The sequence below is a fragment of the Ambystoma mexicanum genome, chromosome 7q (genome assembly GCF_040938575.1).
Source record: "Ambystoma mexicanum isolate Mex_15411 chromosome 7q, UKY_AmexF1_1, whole genome shotgun sequence".
NCBI classification, from domain to species: Eukaryota; Metazoa; Chordata; class Amphibia; order Caudata; family Ambystomatidae; genus Ambystoma; species Ambystoma mexicanum.
In genome coordinates, this window is record NC_090941.1 from 118,482,445 (window position 1) to 118,499,200 (window position 16,756).

Sequence of the window (16,756 nt, forward strand, 5' to 3'; positions counted from 1 at the left end):
CACAGATTATTTTTAGCTTTCTGCTTGCTCCCCGTTTGTTTTTTCAATCTTTATTTCGCTTCCCTTCAGTGCCTCGCCTCCACTGGCGCATGTCGGCCGCAGGAGAATTCACAAGATGTACCTCATGTCACTGCTCAATTCTGGCCTTGAACCCCCTGCACTCTGTCTTGTGTTTGGGGCCCGACCACTGCGAGACTAATGTTCACCCTGCAACGCTTCTCGGTCACAGGGCATTGAAGAATCATTTGTCGCGCTAGAGGGAGATCTTCCACACGTCTCCTCCGCCCCACCTTAAGGACTTTGACTCCAGGACCTCTCAAGACAAGGTAGGCCCTCTGTTCAGCACAGCTCCACAACGCGGCGAATCCTTCACACGAATCGGGGTTCCTCGGATTCAGGTTTTGGCAAGCTTGAAGCTTCTGAGGCTACCAGCTCCCGAGCCCAGGGGCTGTCAAGACGATTCCTGGTCCAGGGCAGAGGCAGCACAAACTCCTACCTCCCCTTGGCAGTCTTGGTGCCTGGAACTGTATGCACACAGGCCTCTGTGACCTACACGGGGAAAGAGGGTTATGGTCCACGGATTGGATAGGTAGAGGGTTGTAGGTAAATCAGAAACCGGGTTAGGGAGAGGTTATGGATGGGTAAGGGGGATGTAGGAAAAGCATGTTCCTTGTCTCTTGTCTTGTGAGCCTATTCCAGCTGACGTTGTGCTGGTGCTCTGTGCTGCTGAGTTCGGTTAGCTCCTTCACTCGTACATGCACACCTATCCGGTGGTCTGGAGGTTTTACCACTCAGTTGTGTCTCATCATTGAGTTTCCGCCCAGGGTGCACCTTGACTTACTTTCATTCACCACACAAGATGCTTGTTTGTCCCTTGACACTGATTCGGGAACTTCGCACCTTAACTCTGCGCCCCAATGTGAGGCACCTTGCTGAGCACCTACTACTAGTGCAACCTATTCCCTAACATGAGGAATAACGTGGTAAATGAGTACCATATACAGGATACCTTGCGATTTGTTCAATATATCAAATAAGTGGATTTGCCACACTTTCTTTAAAAAGTCAGTTTAAAGTGCAATTTTTCATTTTCTTTTCTCAATTGTTTCATGTGGACTCATAGTCCTAATTGTGGTCAGGCGACACGTGTTTCGACTGCGTGGGTCTTTATCAAGGCAGGTGGTATGAGGCCCAGGAACAGCGAGATCTGCAGGAACAGAAGTAATCAGCTGCCTCTTTTTCTTCATTATAAGGTACTGTAAACTAAGACTGAGGGTACTTACCTCTCGCGGTGAAAGTGCTTGAAACTTTTGCAACTCACAGGCCTAATTAGCTTGTGACCCAACATATGGATTCTTTCTACAAACTAATTCTGAGAACTTTTGAAGAGACTTTTCCGTTTACTTACCAGAACCGCTTTATCCTATTCAAGACTTTAGCCCATTTGACTTTGGCCCAGCCTATTGAATTGACTCTTCTGGTGAACTCTAAATATGTGCACTGTCTAAGAATAATTGTATCTTTTATGTTCTGATAACATTTGCCTTTTACTCCTCTTTAAAAGTATTCTGAATGCCAACAGTAAGATATTGATGTCCCCAGCACCCTTGTCACTAAAGTCACCTGTGGGTGTAGGTTGTGTTGGTGGGCCATTCCAATAGGGTCTTGTCTGATTCAGAAACTTAGAATGTACAGCATTGAAGTATATTTGTTTTATTATATAATTGCCTCCGTCTAGTGAATGTTTTTATAACTAAATTAATAAATTAATACGTTTTATCCAAGAAACCTTGAGTGTAAGAGTTTGTTTGAACACCTGTGATTGTGGACCTCTGTGTAACATCATTACTGCTCACATTTCCCCTCTTGAGATAAGCCTGGCTGCTCAACACGCTACCAAAACTGTGTAGTACAGACTTGTACCAAAGGTTGGTTTGCTTACACCTGTAGTCATAGTTGTGTGTAGTGTTCCCCAAGGGTACTGCATACAAACTTTGCCAAACAGTGGCCTTCCACCAGTTTAAGGTTCCTCTCGAGTCCTCCTTCAGGTGATTTTACCAGGAAATATTCCATTAGCCACCCCAGAACGATTTATGGGGGATCCGAAGCATTTTGCAGTCTTTATGAATCAATGTAACTTGCATTTCCTGTGAAGACCCGGGGTCGTTCCCTCAGAACATTCCAAGGTGGCATTTGTGTTATCCTATTTGGGTGGGCATGCTGCTGATTGGTCCATTCCCTTGGTCAATCGGGATGACCCTTTATTAAGAAACTTTCCTGGGTTTCAGCAGGAATTGGAGAAGCTCTTTGCCGATCGTATACAGCGACAGGCCTTGGATAATGAGTTGCTTTCCTTACGCCAAGGTGGTCAAGAATTGCTGGCATATGCAGCTTCTTTCAATCGACTAGTAGTGGAAACTAATTGGCCGGAAGAAAAGAGAACACTCTTTTATCAAGGTTTATGAGCAGAACTCAGACATATGGGCTCAGGTTGTGCGGAATTCATAGATCTCATTATACAACTGGACCATTGGTTGTAAGATCAACAAACGGACCGCTCGAGATCAGAAACTAGATCACTCTATGCCCGTCCAAACGACATTGGTAATCTCCATGTAACTGAGAGCCATCCAGAGCCAATGCAATTGGGGGGGATTGTTCGGGGTCCCATTTCAAAGGAAGGAAGGGAGAAGAGAAGACAACAGAGTTTATGTCTCTACTGTGGTTCAGCTGGTCACCACCTTCGTAACTGTACGGTGAAACCTCCCTGGAAACCGGTGGGAGCTTTGGACAAGGCTGAAAAAGGCGAAAAGAAGGAAGAACTGACAGAAAACTCCAATGCTCGACAAGCTTAGAGGTCGGCTTGTCGAGCCAGAAAAAGGAATTTCAGATCTCTCATTTCGTTGTGCCCGTTATCCTACGTAGTGACCTTAAACCTTCCAAGGTACATGCTCTTGAAGCATATGTGGACAGTGGTATGATTGGGAACTACATGGTTCATGAACTCTCAAGCAAGATTGGTGTTGCAATGAACCCAAAGTCTGTGGTGGGGAATGTCACAGCAGTTGAAGGTACTCAGCTAAAATCAGGACCAGTGACTAAGTGTACTGAAGTCCGTACCTTGCTTTGCCAGGATGGACATCGAGAAAAGATCTTGTTTGACCTAATAAGTGCTCTGCAGTTCAAAATAATCTTGGGTATTCCATGGTTAGAGAAACTTAATCCACAAATTGATTGGCGTGCCAGAACCTTTGTATTTGCAGAAGAATGCAAAAACTTGTGTTACAGTCAAGAAAAGGAAACCAGGTCCAAGCGGTTTTTAGAGAAGGCCTCGCCTCAGGGTTAATAGGAATTCTACCGCCAGAGTGTAAAGATTTTCAGGAAGTTTTTGAAAAAGAACAGGCCAACGTGCTGCACATCGGCCCTACGACTGTCAAATTGATTGAATTCCAGGATCTCAAACCCCATTTAGTAGGACCTATGCCTTAACCGAGCACGAGAATATACATTTGAAGACATATCTGGATAAGTGCTTTGCAAATGGTTTCATTCGGTCATCCAAGTCCCCTGTAGGCTATCCTCTGTTCTTCGTGCCAAAGAATGAAGGAGACCTTCACACTTGCATAGATTATCGTGCGTTAAATCAAATCACAGTAAAGAACAGATACCCACTTCCACTCATTCCAGTGTTAATGGGCCAAGTCAAAGATGCACATTTTTTTTACAAAGCTAAATCTTTGGGAGCTTATCTGGTTAGAATCAAAGAAGGGGATGAATGGAAAACCACCTTTCGTACCAAGTATGGCTAATACGAGTATTAGGTTATGCCTTTTGGCTTATGCAATGCCCCAGCGGCTTTTCAGAATTTCATGAACGATGAAATTTACGCAAATTATTAGATGTGTGTGCCGTGGTGATACATTGATGACATCTTAATTTATTCAGCCTCCGCCCAGGAGCACATAGTCCATGTTAGAGCAGTACTTACAAAGTTACAGAAACATTAGTTGTACGTCAAATTGGAAAAATGCTCCTTTTGTGTGACCTCAGTGGAATTTTTGGGATTCGTTTTGTCACCATTGGGAATTCAGATGGACAACAGAAAAGTAGAAGCAGTTTTAACCTGGCCTACGTCAGTGAAAGGAGTCCAAAGTTTCTTGGGATTTGCCCATTTTTTATCGGCGCTTTGTTTCAGGCTTTTCGCAGTTAGTTCACCCAATAACATCACTGTTACAAAAGCACAAGAGATTTGCCCGGATGCAGGAAACAGAAGGCTTTCCCGATTTAAAAAAAAAAGATATTTACAACCGCTCTGGTGTTAAGACATCCACAGCCAGATTTACCGTTTGTTGTAGAGACCGACGCTTTCAGTGCTGCCATGGGAGCAGTATTGTCCCAAAAAGATATGGAAACTGGACAATTGCACCTGGTGGCTTTTTGGTCCAAAAAGTTCTCAGCAGCAGAGTTAAATGACACTATCACAGATAAAGAATTACTAGCAATAAAGAATGGAGACATCATTTATTAGGGGCCTGTCACACCATCCTGGTTCTTACTGACCATAGAAACCTACAGTATTTATACCATGCAAAGGCTCAATCCTCACGACGACTCCGTTGGGCATTGTTTTTTGCAGAAAACGATTTTGTCATAACCTACCGTCCTGGAGCACGAAATGGAGAGGCGGATGCCTTGTCACGTATCTGGGAGAGTGAGGATGTTCAAGTTATTCAGGATCCAGTGAGTATTATTCCGGAAGAGAAGATGCTGGGAGTCGCTGGATTTTCTGAAGATCTGAAGTCACAGATTCGACTTAGTATGACCACTTCTGAGTTAGAGGCCTGGGAGTCAAAAGGATCCAAGTGTTCAATTCAAGAGAGTTTAGAATACTTCTGGGGTCGTCTTTATCTACCCACACAGGAATTAAAAACACTTGTCATAGCAGATTATCATGGAGCTATGTTAGAAGGTCATCCCGGAATTGCTAAAATTATAGCTAAGCTCAAAAGACCTTTCTGGTGGCCTGCTTGGTACAAAGATATCATAGATTTCATCCGAACTTGTGGCATTTGCGCCCAAAATAAAAGTTCAAAGCATAAACCAGCAGGACTCCTTCAGCCCTTACCTATGCCACCTACACCATGTCATACCATATCAATGGACTTCATCAGAGTTACTTCCTTGTTCGGGTTATAAGATTTTGGTGGTGGTGGTAGATTTATTCTCCAAAATGGCCCATTTTATTGCCTTGAAAGGACTTCCATCGGCATCAGTCTTGGCTAAAGTTTTTCTGGAACATATTGTACGTCTTCATGGATTTCCGTCAGCAGTGATCTCTGATAGAGGGAGCTAATTTGTATCCCAATTCTGCAAAAGGTGTTGTGAGATGACTAAAATAGAGGTGCGTTTGTCTACTAGTCACCATCCACAAACTGATGGTCAAACTGAGAGAACGAATCAAACCTTAGAACAATACCTCCGGTGTCTTCTCCAACAAACGGGTCACTCATGGGTGGATGTGCTCTGGGTAGCAGAGTACGCTTACAATAATTCCAAGCACACTTCCACAGGGCATACTCGTTTCTACATTCTTAATGGTTGTCATCCACGGACCTCTACCTTTTTGATCCACCAGAACCTTTAGAGATGCCAGCGGTGCAGAGTCTTCATGAGAACATTTCTCAATTACAGAAGGAAGTCTTAGAGCATTTAACTGTTGCAAAAGAGAGTCAAAAGAAATTTGCTCACAAACCCCAAAGAAATACTCCAGATTATCAAGTGGGAGACAAGGTATGGTTAGCTTCCAAAAACATTGCTCTTAAGGGGCAGTGTAAATTTCAACCTAGATATCTAGGGCCGTTTTCAGTGGAAGCAGTCATCAACCCTGTAGCATTATGCAAATTCATCATGTATGTCACATTTCCTTATTAAAACCATTGAACCCAGGAACCCAGGCTTCAAAAATCTCCCAAGCCCATGATTATAGAAGGAGAAACCGAGTTCCTAGTGAAAGAAATTTTAGATTCCAAGATTGTCAGAAGGAAATTGTTTTACTTGGTGTATTGGAAAGGTTTTGGTCCACATGACAGAACTTCATGCTCCCCAATTACTTCAAAGATTTCATCAGAATCATCCAACAAAGACTGGGCCAGAGGGTCCATCCTTCATCATTGGGAGGGCCCTTGGAGGTTTGGGGGGGACTTATCATCACATCCAGGGTTCATAGTCGAAATTCAGGAGTTCAGGCAGGTTGGATTCTTTGTATAGATCAGTAGGCATAAGGTGGGTGTTAGCCTGTCACACATGGCATTCTCACAATTCACAGCATTAAATACCATTGACTTCACAGGGATTCAATAGCTTTTCAATACCCATAAAATGGCCGCCCAGTGAGTCATGGACAAGTATCAGCAGAGATCTCGACATTTGACACTGAGGGCTACTTAAGCCCCGCCTCCGCAGTAACACGCGCGTTGCGTTTGGTCTGCTGACAGCAGTGTTACGCTACCGGCACTTCTGCTCACAGAACCTGTAAATTCAAAGAAAAAGTAATATTAATTCAAAGAAAAAGTAATATTAACACTTGGAATAGCTCACAGAATATCTATAGACAACAGACAAGAATTACCTGATCGAAGTTTTCTGTCACTGCAGTCTTCTAGCAGAAGAATTTTTCTTTCGTCACAGTTCCTCTTCAGTCATCAGTCTCTGTTCGCAGCCACAGCACATTCCGAGGTATTTCCTTCGGATCTGAAGACCTGCAAAACAAAAGGTACTGTAGTTATAAAACAAACATTACAGTGTTAAGAGTGAAGATAATTCCTACGCGGCTATGTACCTGAAGCTCCACACAGTTTTTTCTCTGCAACAGAAGGTTGTAGTGTTTTCTGACCCGACGAACTTACGTTGTGCAGCGTTTTTCTTCCCGAATACGTGCCAAAACATTCCTCAGTCGAAACTCCTTTCCCAGGATACTGAAAACCCCTATACATACGTGTTCTTTTCAGTGATACAAAATACCTGTATGCACGTTTGAAAAGTGAAAGCAGTATTCTCCTCACCCCATTTGACATTGTGATATTTGCTTATAGAGATACTTTAGTGATTATGGCCAGCAATTTGCAAAGCGGAAGGATCTGTAAAACAATAAATCAGAAACAATCCGACATGCTCAATCCGCCATTGTTGGGTGGAGCTACTTCAATACTTGATCATAACAATTCAAATATTATTAATGACTTGCCTGAAGTGCAATCAAACCAAGCCAAAACGAGCGCAAGTTTGAATACTCTTACCTATAGAAAATACCATCTTTCACAAGGTGGCATTTGCACATATGCGTTCTCAACTACAGCCTCCTGCCGGCTTGACCGAGGACTCAAACTCGTTCTCTCCTAAAAAGGCACTTGACTTTGCAATTTCTCCACCAGTACTTTTTTTGAGTATATGTGATACCTCACAAATTAACAAGGTGGGTACTGCACTAGAGGGCTCAAAAGGTCTGCCATCTGATACTTCAACCTTGCACCTGCAGTAATGGCATAATTGGAAAAAAAAAAGTTCGGCTTTCTGTTGGCCCCTCCACTGCAGAGATTGGAGGTATGGAAAATGTGCATGTACACCAAAGGCAAGGCGGCTCTGAAGCTGCTAAAAATATTGCCCTCAATACAGTTACAGGTCATGAACCTATATTAATGACTCCATCTGCAAGCTCCCCGAAAAAAAGTTCTTTAACTCGCCTTTCTAGAAATTCCAAACAAATAGAACAACCCATACACATCTCTTTAGATATTAATGGGACTTCTTCTACCATAGCAGACCAGTTGTACCCAATGGAGGATATTGTAATGCTCACCTGGTTCCCACGGAGGCGCAGATCCTGGCTGGACAGTTACTGTGTCTTCAATTGAGAAGCGCAGGACTCGGATGGTTCTCTGGACCGGACCTCCTCTTATGGAATGTCTGACTTGTAGAGTAAGGTGTCTGCAGGCGGAAGAAAAAGAGATTAATGGCTGGTTGTTGGTTGGGCTTCTCCTCCTTATTCGTTTCTTCCTTGAGGCCGCCCAAAGTCTGAATGAGCTCTCACCTTAGATATGTAAATGCTGGGCTCTCCATCCTGCGACTGATGCAGGGGCGCTGGGTTCCAGTTACTTCACTGGGATTGCTTTAAGTCTCATGTAGCCTCAGAGGGTTTAAAGCTGCTGAAGAAGCGATGCCGTCGTTTTCTGCACGAGCGGATGCTGGTCGGTTTGTAAAGTTCGAGAGCACCTTTTAATGAAGTCTTTGCCTTTGTTTCTTAGGTGCCGAAATGCTATATGCTGAGCATACGGATGCACGTAAGTATGAAGGTCCGTGCACGTGGAGGAGCACGTAAGTAATATGCTTGCTGACAGGTTTATTCGCACCTCTTAATGTCTTTTTCTTGATTTGCAGGTGCGGAGATGCAGCAGAAGAGGAGATGTCGAGGAGCGCACAGCTCCGGTAAGTGAAAATATAATTGCGTCCAATTTCCCCCTTTTTTGCACTAACCGGAGTTCTTTGTCTTGCAGGTAGAGGCCGCGGGATGCGGAAGATGCCGTGGGTTCAGATAAGTAAGCACGGCTGCTAAAACGTTGACCGGAGTTCTTTGTCTTGCAGGTAAAGGCCGCGGGATTCGGAAAATGCTGTGGTTTCAGGTAAGTAAGCGCGGCTGCTAAAGCGTTGCCTTTTGCTAACCTGATGTTCCTTTGCTGGCAGGTGCAGCCGGAGACTGGATCCCTGGATGGTAAGTGAAGATCTGACTTGTTTTCACAGGCTGGAGCAGAAGATATCACTAGAAGACTGGAGCTGACTCGGTGAGCGTCCTGCTGCAGATGCAGAATAACGCGAAGCACATTCTTCCAATCGGGTGTGGTTTAAATAGTGTTGAGGTGATTAGGTGTCTTCCTGCTCAGCCTCGCCCAAGGGAAAAAGAGTTCCTGTGTTCCAGAGTCAAGGAGTGATGCCAGCCCCACCCAGGTAAGAAAGTAGTTCCAGATTCGGAAAAATAGTCCCACCCAGCAGAAGGCTGGGGCTTCATTTTGCCAGGACTTGTGAAGGTGAGTATGCAGCATGGTCTGCTACAGGTAAGTCCACCCAAGCACCTTTATCCAAAGTATGAGCCCGGCACCTCTGGCGCCGGGACTGGTGATTCTTATGAGCCTGGCGCCAAGGGCGCCAGGACATGGTCCAGAGGGCCCCGATAGGGGTCGGTTGGGACCAGGGGCGGGGGTTGTGAGCCTGCTTCCGGGGGTGTTGGGCTTGTCCTGACTCCTTGGAAACAGTGCTCATGACAGATATCCTGAACCTTGAATCATAATTTCCCATGATAACAAGGATATTTAATTTACTTGACAAAGGTCACGACTATACTCACTGTGAGCTCCGGGACATAAAGACATCAATGTCCGACATATCTAAGCTCAACAAGTTGGAGGGTTATATTTGTGCCGATCAGCATATGACCGAACGAATAAATGACCCTTCCAAAACAATCTAATACTAGCACAAACTCCACAGCATCGCAGACAAGAGATGCATCAAACACTGACCAATTCACACAGAAAGACGTGGGACATATACTCACCAACAATCTACCACGTTCATATGCACAGGTTGTAGAGGGTTTAGGGGATACTCGCGACATTCAGTCCATGGACGACACAAAATTGTGTCATAAAGTGCTTGCCAACTCAGACAAGATTGATCAGATCCACTTCTTTCTCCAGATTGAAGTCTCCTTGTTTTGCTAACCAGTCGCCAGAATCTGGGAATATTATGTCACATCTTATTGAAATTTTAGATAGTACATCTGCACATACAAATCTAATGAACGTACAAGGTGAAACGGAAGCAACCCAGCGGGTCATGCATGATGTTGTTGAAGCGATTGTGGATACAGAGTCTTTTACCCAGTTCCTTTCTCGCAAAGACAAACGACTATTTACAAGCTGCCCAACAAGCACAAAAGATAACTTCCAAAGACTCTAGATTTGCAAAGACTAAACAAAGCAATGCTGGGACAATCTGCAATTGCACTCCTAGTAAAATGGATGCAGTGATAGATTTGTCTGAACTCCCTGAAGAAAGCAAGTTAGTCTTGCAATTTAAACCAATTCTGCTAGCACATCTTCCTTGACTAGACCTCTACGGAAAGGGAAATCCTCTAAAGAGAAGAATTTGCTACGTGAACGCCCAATCCAAGTCTTGCCAATCAAGAGAGCAGTCTCGACCAACCACGACAATCTGACGCATCAATTACTGGGGGCATGCCTCGACACACCCAACTTTCAATGTTTTATAATCATGCTCCCAACATAAAATCTACTTTAGCTTGTCCACTAATGGAATTGAACGGGAACGAGACTGTGTGTGCCCCAATAATGGTACAACCCTCAGGGACTACAGAAAAACTATCGGAATCATCTTGATTGGTAGACACGGGTTTGGAGAGCAGTCTTTTAGATATGAAAATATCAATTCTCCAGCATGGGGTCTGGCATGGATTCACATGCTCATGAATATTCCCCGTCGTCAGGCTGGGAATCCTCGGTAAAGAAAAAATCAGTATCAGTTTCGTTTCTGATCTGTCTTTCGTAGTAGTAACCAATCACTGATCTCTGCGTCATACTGACCACAGCCAATGACTGCCATCTCCCCAAGCCCCGCCTCTGGCAGCCATCGTCAGATTTTTACCGCACGTTCAAGTGTTGGGAGTCCTCGTGCTTAGCTCTCGAGCTTTTACTGCGTGTTTCGCGCTTTTTCAGGTGAATTTTCACATTTTGTATGTTAATCGAGCCTCAAGCTCCACAGTTTCTACTCCCATTAACGGGTACCTGTTGCGGTATTTCCCTACGCCCCTCAAGGGTGAAGATTTCATCGAATCAACCTCTTGGAGGATTCCAGAAGATTCGCGGCCTACTTCGAGATGGCCCAGGACGCGAGTTCGTCACCCGGACCCAAGCTGTTTCGCAGCTGCCCTGGATGCGGGCTGCAGAATGTGTTTAAGGAGGACGAACATTCGCGATGCCTCTACTGTCTTCTTGGGGACAAGACTCATGTAGAGAAGGACTGCCAGTTCTGCAAGAACTTGTCGGAGCGGACCATGAGGGACCGTCGATCTCGTCTCGCCAGCTGGTTGGAGAAGGGCTCAACGGGTGAGAAGAAGAAGAAGGGGTCCGAGCGGGCTTCTAAGTCCTGTGCGGGCGCCCCGGCGACGGGGGCCCAACACCAGGCCAAGCGCCGCAAGTCCGCTGGCTCCGGGAGTGCTGAAAGGTCGGGCTCTTCGGTCGCCAGGCAAGGCGCACCTTCCCTGGCACCATCAACCACGAGCCAGCGCTCCAGTTCGGGGAAGAGGAAGCCCGAGACCCCGGGTAAGCTTCGGGAGAAGCCCCTTCCGATCTCGGGAGAGGGGGAGCGAGGCGTCGCCCCTCCCCCTAAGGAGAAGGCCCAGGACGCACTTAAGGTGGTGAAGGCCCCTACCCAGCAGGCAAAGGCCTCTACCAAGGCGATTGCTGCGACTCTGGCCAAGCCGGCGGAGACTGCCTCGGGGACTAGAGTTTCCCTGCCGCCAAGGAGGGAATCCTCTTTTCAGCCCATCGTCATGGCCGCCATGATGGAACAAGGGGGGGGGGGCACGGTAGCCTCCTCGAGCTCGGATTCAGCCTCGGAGGAGGAACTGACCGAGGTCACGAGGAATCTCGAAGTACAATTCGAGACGGTTCGGTCCCGCAAGGAAGATCCTCGGGAGATAACCGAGGAAGACGACGATGGCGAGGAAGAGCAGCCTTCCCTGCCGGCGCAGCCGGAACCTAGGCCTCAGGATAGCTCGGCGGCCATTTTGTCTGCGATCCAGTCCTTATGCTCTGGGATAAGGACAAGATTACCACGCCCCAGGCCGGAGGACCCTCAACCTGGCCCGTTGGGAAGTCCTCAGAACAAACGACGGAGGACCCAACCCTCTCCTCCGCTCGCCCCCGTAAGGCCTGCAGTTCCCTCCTCATCCTCCCACGAGTCGGGAGATGACGGTGCAGTGGGCCCGACGACGGGTTATGAGGGCGACGGAACGGGTCTCCCGTCGCACGGGCATCTCCGCCCAACGAGATTGGCTCATTCCACGCCATGATCGCCAGGGCGTCCCAATTGTTCCAGCTCTGCCCGGAGGAGCAGAAAAAGGAAGGTTTCCTCTATCAGCGCCGGGAGGCCAAGAGGAAGACTGTCATTGGGGTGCCTCTAATCAATGACATCTGGGAGGAGGGCCTGTCGGTACTCAAGAACCCCTCCATGGTACCAGCCAAACGGGACCGGTACGAGAAGAAGTACCGGGTCCCCGAGACCGCTCCCCTGTGCCTCAGGTCCCAGCCAACGCCAGACTCGGTCGTCTCGGCAGCGGCGAAGAAGAAAGCGGCGGGGTCAGGAGCCTCAACGTAGAATTCCCCTCCGGACGGCGAGGGAAAGAAGTTGGATGCCATGGGGCGACGGGTCATTTCGTCGGCGGCGACGATGATCAAAGCGGCCAACGCCCTGGCGATCGTGGCCCGTTACGACAGGGAGCTCTGGTTTAAACTGGCCCCCATATTGGACTTCCTACCGGACGACAAGAGGTCTGAGGCCCTTGAAATACTTCAAGAAGGCGAGGTGGCGTCGGACCACGCCATAACGGTGGCAACCAATATTGCCGATACCGGGTTCCGCCAGCTGGGCAACGGAGTTTGCCTACGACGACGGGGTTGGCTCCGGGCGACCGACTTCCGTCAGGACGTCCAGACCAGGGTGCTGGACATGCCGTTCGACGGTAGCAACTTGTTCGGGAAGGCGGTGGACTAATCCCTCCAAGCCATAAAGACGGACACGGAGACGGCCCACCCCCTAGGAGCCCTTCAGCAACGACGGCCCTTTCGGAGCTCCGGAGGCAGACAAGGGGCCTCCAAGCGATCCAGCGGTGGCTCGTCCTACCTCCAGGCGGCACGCTCCTCGTCTCAGGAGGCCTACAGGGGTCGCGGCAAGCAGGGATTGCCTCGCCGCCGTCGGCAAGGTGACCAGGGCGGCATGGCCACCACCTCCAAGCAGGACTGAACCGACCGTGGCCTCGGGCCCCCACCGAAGCACCCCGGTGTGAGGCCGGCTGATGAAGTTCGTCGGCGTGTGGAAGTCCATCTCCACCGATCGTTGGGTGCTGGATACCCTGGCAAGAGGACACGCTATCAAATTCCGGAAGAAGTGCCCTCACATTCCACCTGTGGCCAGGAAGGAAAATCACATCCCGCAACTGCTGTTGGAAGTACAGGCGATACTCAGGAAAGGCGCCATTGAGCCCGTCCCGAAGAGGCTCCGGGGTGTACTCAAGGTACTTCCTCGTCAGGAAGAAGACGGGCGGCTGGCACCCCATCCTGGGCCTTCATCGTTTGAACAAATACATCAGGTCACAAATGTTCAGGATGGTCACCCTCCAGCACGTGCCGGGACAGCTGAAGGAAGGCGACTTTCTATCGTCGCTGGACCTGGAGGATGCATACTTCCACGTTCCCATCCTCAGAAGTCACCGAAAGTTCCTCAGGTTCGTCGTCCAGGGACGCCACTACCAATTCAGAGCACTGCCGTTCGGATTGAAGTCGGCCCCCAGGATCTTTACCAAGTGCCTGGCACCTGTGGCGGCGTGGCTGTGCCTGCAGGGGATTCACGTCTACCCCTACCTGGACGACTGGCTCATCCGCTCAAGGACGAGGGAACTCGCCGTCTACCACACTGCGAGGACCGTCCAGCTACTCACAGACCTGGGATTCGCCATAAATTACCCAAAGTCCCACCTGGTGCCGTCGCAGGTGGCCCTGTTTCTGGGAGCGAAGCTCGATACAGTGAGGCGCCTGGCGGCACCGTCGGAAGAACGGACGAAGACCATTCTGGGCAAAGTGCAGCGCCTGCTAGCCACGGACGTGCCCAGGGTGAGGTCCATCAAGTCCCTCCTGGGGATGATGTCCTCTTGCATCTACCTGGTGCAACTTTGCAGACTACGGATGCGCCCTCTTCAAGAATTTCTCGACGCCCGTTGGATGCAAGCGACGGGCACCTTCGAAGACAGGGTCCCCCTCAACGAGGTGTTCCGGCGGGCGATTCAGTGGTGGGGCGTTTGAGCGCACCTCACGGCGGCCAAGGACTTTCAGATGCCGGCGTACCAGGAGACGGTGACGACGGATGCTTCCCTGGAAGGTTGGGGCGCCCACACCGGAGATCTCCACGCAAGAGGCCTCTGGCTCCCGGAGGAGAAGCTCCTGCACATCAACATCCTGGAACTCCGAGCAGTGTTCTGGGCTCTCAAATCGTTCCTCCCGTCGCTCAAGGGCAAGGTGGTGCGGATCTTCACGGACAACACCACGACAATGTTTTAGGGCGGTACCAGATCCCCAGCCCTATCCAAGGAGGCACAGGATCTGTGGCACTGGGCGGTCGCCCAGGGGATGTTCCTGGTTCCCTTCCACCTGGCAGGAGAAAGAAACACCATCGCCGACTCACTCAGCAGGGAGCTGCGCGCGTCTCACTAGTGGGAGCTGCGCCAGGATCAGGTGGATCAACTCTTCCGACGATGGGGCAAACCCCAAATCGACCTGTTCGCAACAGCGTCGAACTCGAAGTGCCAGAGGTTCACCAGCAGGTTTTCCCAGCCGAGAAGCATGGGCGATGCGTTCTCGTTCCCCTGGGACGGCCTATACCTGTATGCGTTCCCTCCGTTGCCGTTGCTGCTTCGACTCATCAACCAGCTCAAGAGGTCCCGGTGCAGGATTATCCTCGTCACACCAGCGTGGCCGAGGCAGTTCTGGTTCCCGGACCTTCTGGACTTGTCAACGTCCCCATCCATCAACCTGTCGGTGGACGCGGATCTCCTCTCCAGAGAAGGAGGCGCCATCTTCCACCATGACCCGGCGTCGCTAAACCTGCAGGCTTGGCTCCTGCAGCGCTAGAGTTTGGAGGGTACGATAAACCGGCCGACTGCAGAGAGGTTCTTGCAAAGGCCAGGGCGCCCTCGACTCTCAAATGCTACGGTCACAAGTGGAAGAGGTTCTCTATCTGGTGCCGAGCACACAAGATCAACCCCCTTCGGATTACGGCCCCTCAGGTGCTGCCGTACCTGCTATCGCTGGCAAAGGCTGGGCTAGCCCATGCCTCCATTAAGATTCATCTGGCGGCAATCTCCAGATATACCAGAACCACAGGGCGGACGTCCCTGTGGTCCCATCGACTGGTGAGTTTATGAAAGGACTGTTCCGGTCGTTACCGCCGGTGAAGGCCCCGGCGTGGGAACTTAACGTGGGGCTGACTAGGCTCATGGGGCCCCCATTCGAGCCGATGCACTCCGCACCAATGAAGTTTGTGTCGTGGAAGACTGCATTCCTGGTGGCCATTACCTCCGCACGACGAGTGGGAGAGATCCAGGCCCTATCCTGCAAAGCACCGTACTTGACTTTCCAGGCCTCGAGGGTGGTGCTTAGGACGCACCCCTCCTTTATGCCCAAGGTGCCGTCGGACTTCCATCTTAACGAGCCCCTGGTGTTACCTGTTTTCTTCCCGTCTCCTTCGTCGCCGGCCGAGAGGACTTTGCACTCGCTGGATGTGGCTAGAGTGCTGAAGTTCTACGTGGACCGCACGAAGAGTTTTCGGAGGACATCACAGCTGTTTGTGAACTTTGGACCTGTGAATCAAGGGAAGGCTCTCTCAAAGTCTTCTATTTCCAGATGGCTCTCCGGCTGCATCATGCACTGCCACCGGTTGGCTAACCGACCGCTGCCAGGCCGTCCGAGAGCCCATTCGACCAGAGCGATCGCTGCTACTACGGCGTTCCTATCTGGTGTGCCCCTGCTGGACATCTGCAGGGCTGCTACGTGGAGGTAGACGCACACCTTCACGAGATTCTACTGCGTCGATCGGGATTCCAGGGAGGAGTCCAGGGTCGGCCAAGCAGTGCTGCGCAACCTGTTCGCTTAAGGTGAGCATGGTGAGGAGGTAAGAGACGCTTAATGTTGAGTTGTTGTATTGCTTAATGTTGAGCCTGTTGCCACCTCCCGTGGTTGTGCATGTGTGTACTGCTATGTATTCTTATATTCATGATCATGTGAATCCATGCCAGACCCCATGCTGGAGAAGGAACAAGTTACTTACCTGTAACTGTTGTTCTCCAGCATGGGTCTGGCATGGATTCACATGCGAACCCTCCCGCCTACCCCTCTGCGGCTCTTCACTTGGTCATACTGCCACTTCACGTGCTACCAAATCTTAAGATGGCTGCCAGAGGCGGGGCTTGGGGAGATGGCAGTCATTGGCTGTGGTCAGTATGACGCAGAGATCAGTGATTGGTTACTACTACGAAAGACAGATCAGACACGAAACTGATACTGATTTTTTCTTCAGCGAGGATTCCCAGCCTGACGGGGAATATTCATGAGCATGTGAATCCATGCCAGACCCATGCTGGAGAACAACAGTTACAGGTAAGTAACTTGTTCCTTCCATCTTAAACCAAGTCAGCTAATGTGATGCTGCCTCTAAACACAACGCTAACTCTGTTACCCCCTTCCTGTGAACAGGAGAATAGTTACTAATATGGTAGGGTGGCTAAGCAGCTCGACCATTAATGGCGATAAGCGCCTTAATCGCTTGTTGAGTCTACAGGCCTTTCATAAAATCCTGGCATTACAAACTTTAAACTCAGGAGATATTGAGTGGATTACGCTTCCACCCATAAACAATT

At 49.3% G+C, this 16,756-nt stretch overlaps 1 protein-coding gene across 1 annotated transcript in view; it reads left to right on the forward strand.

Annotated features, from left to right (window-relative positions):
• WWC3 (WWC family member 3) overlaps positions 1–16,756 on the forward strand; it is a gene marked incomplete at its 5' end in the record, with an annotated part of 1,141,234 nt that overhangs the window by 870,012 nt on the left and 254,466 nt on the right. The window lies entirely within an intron of this gene.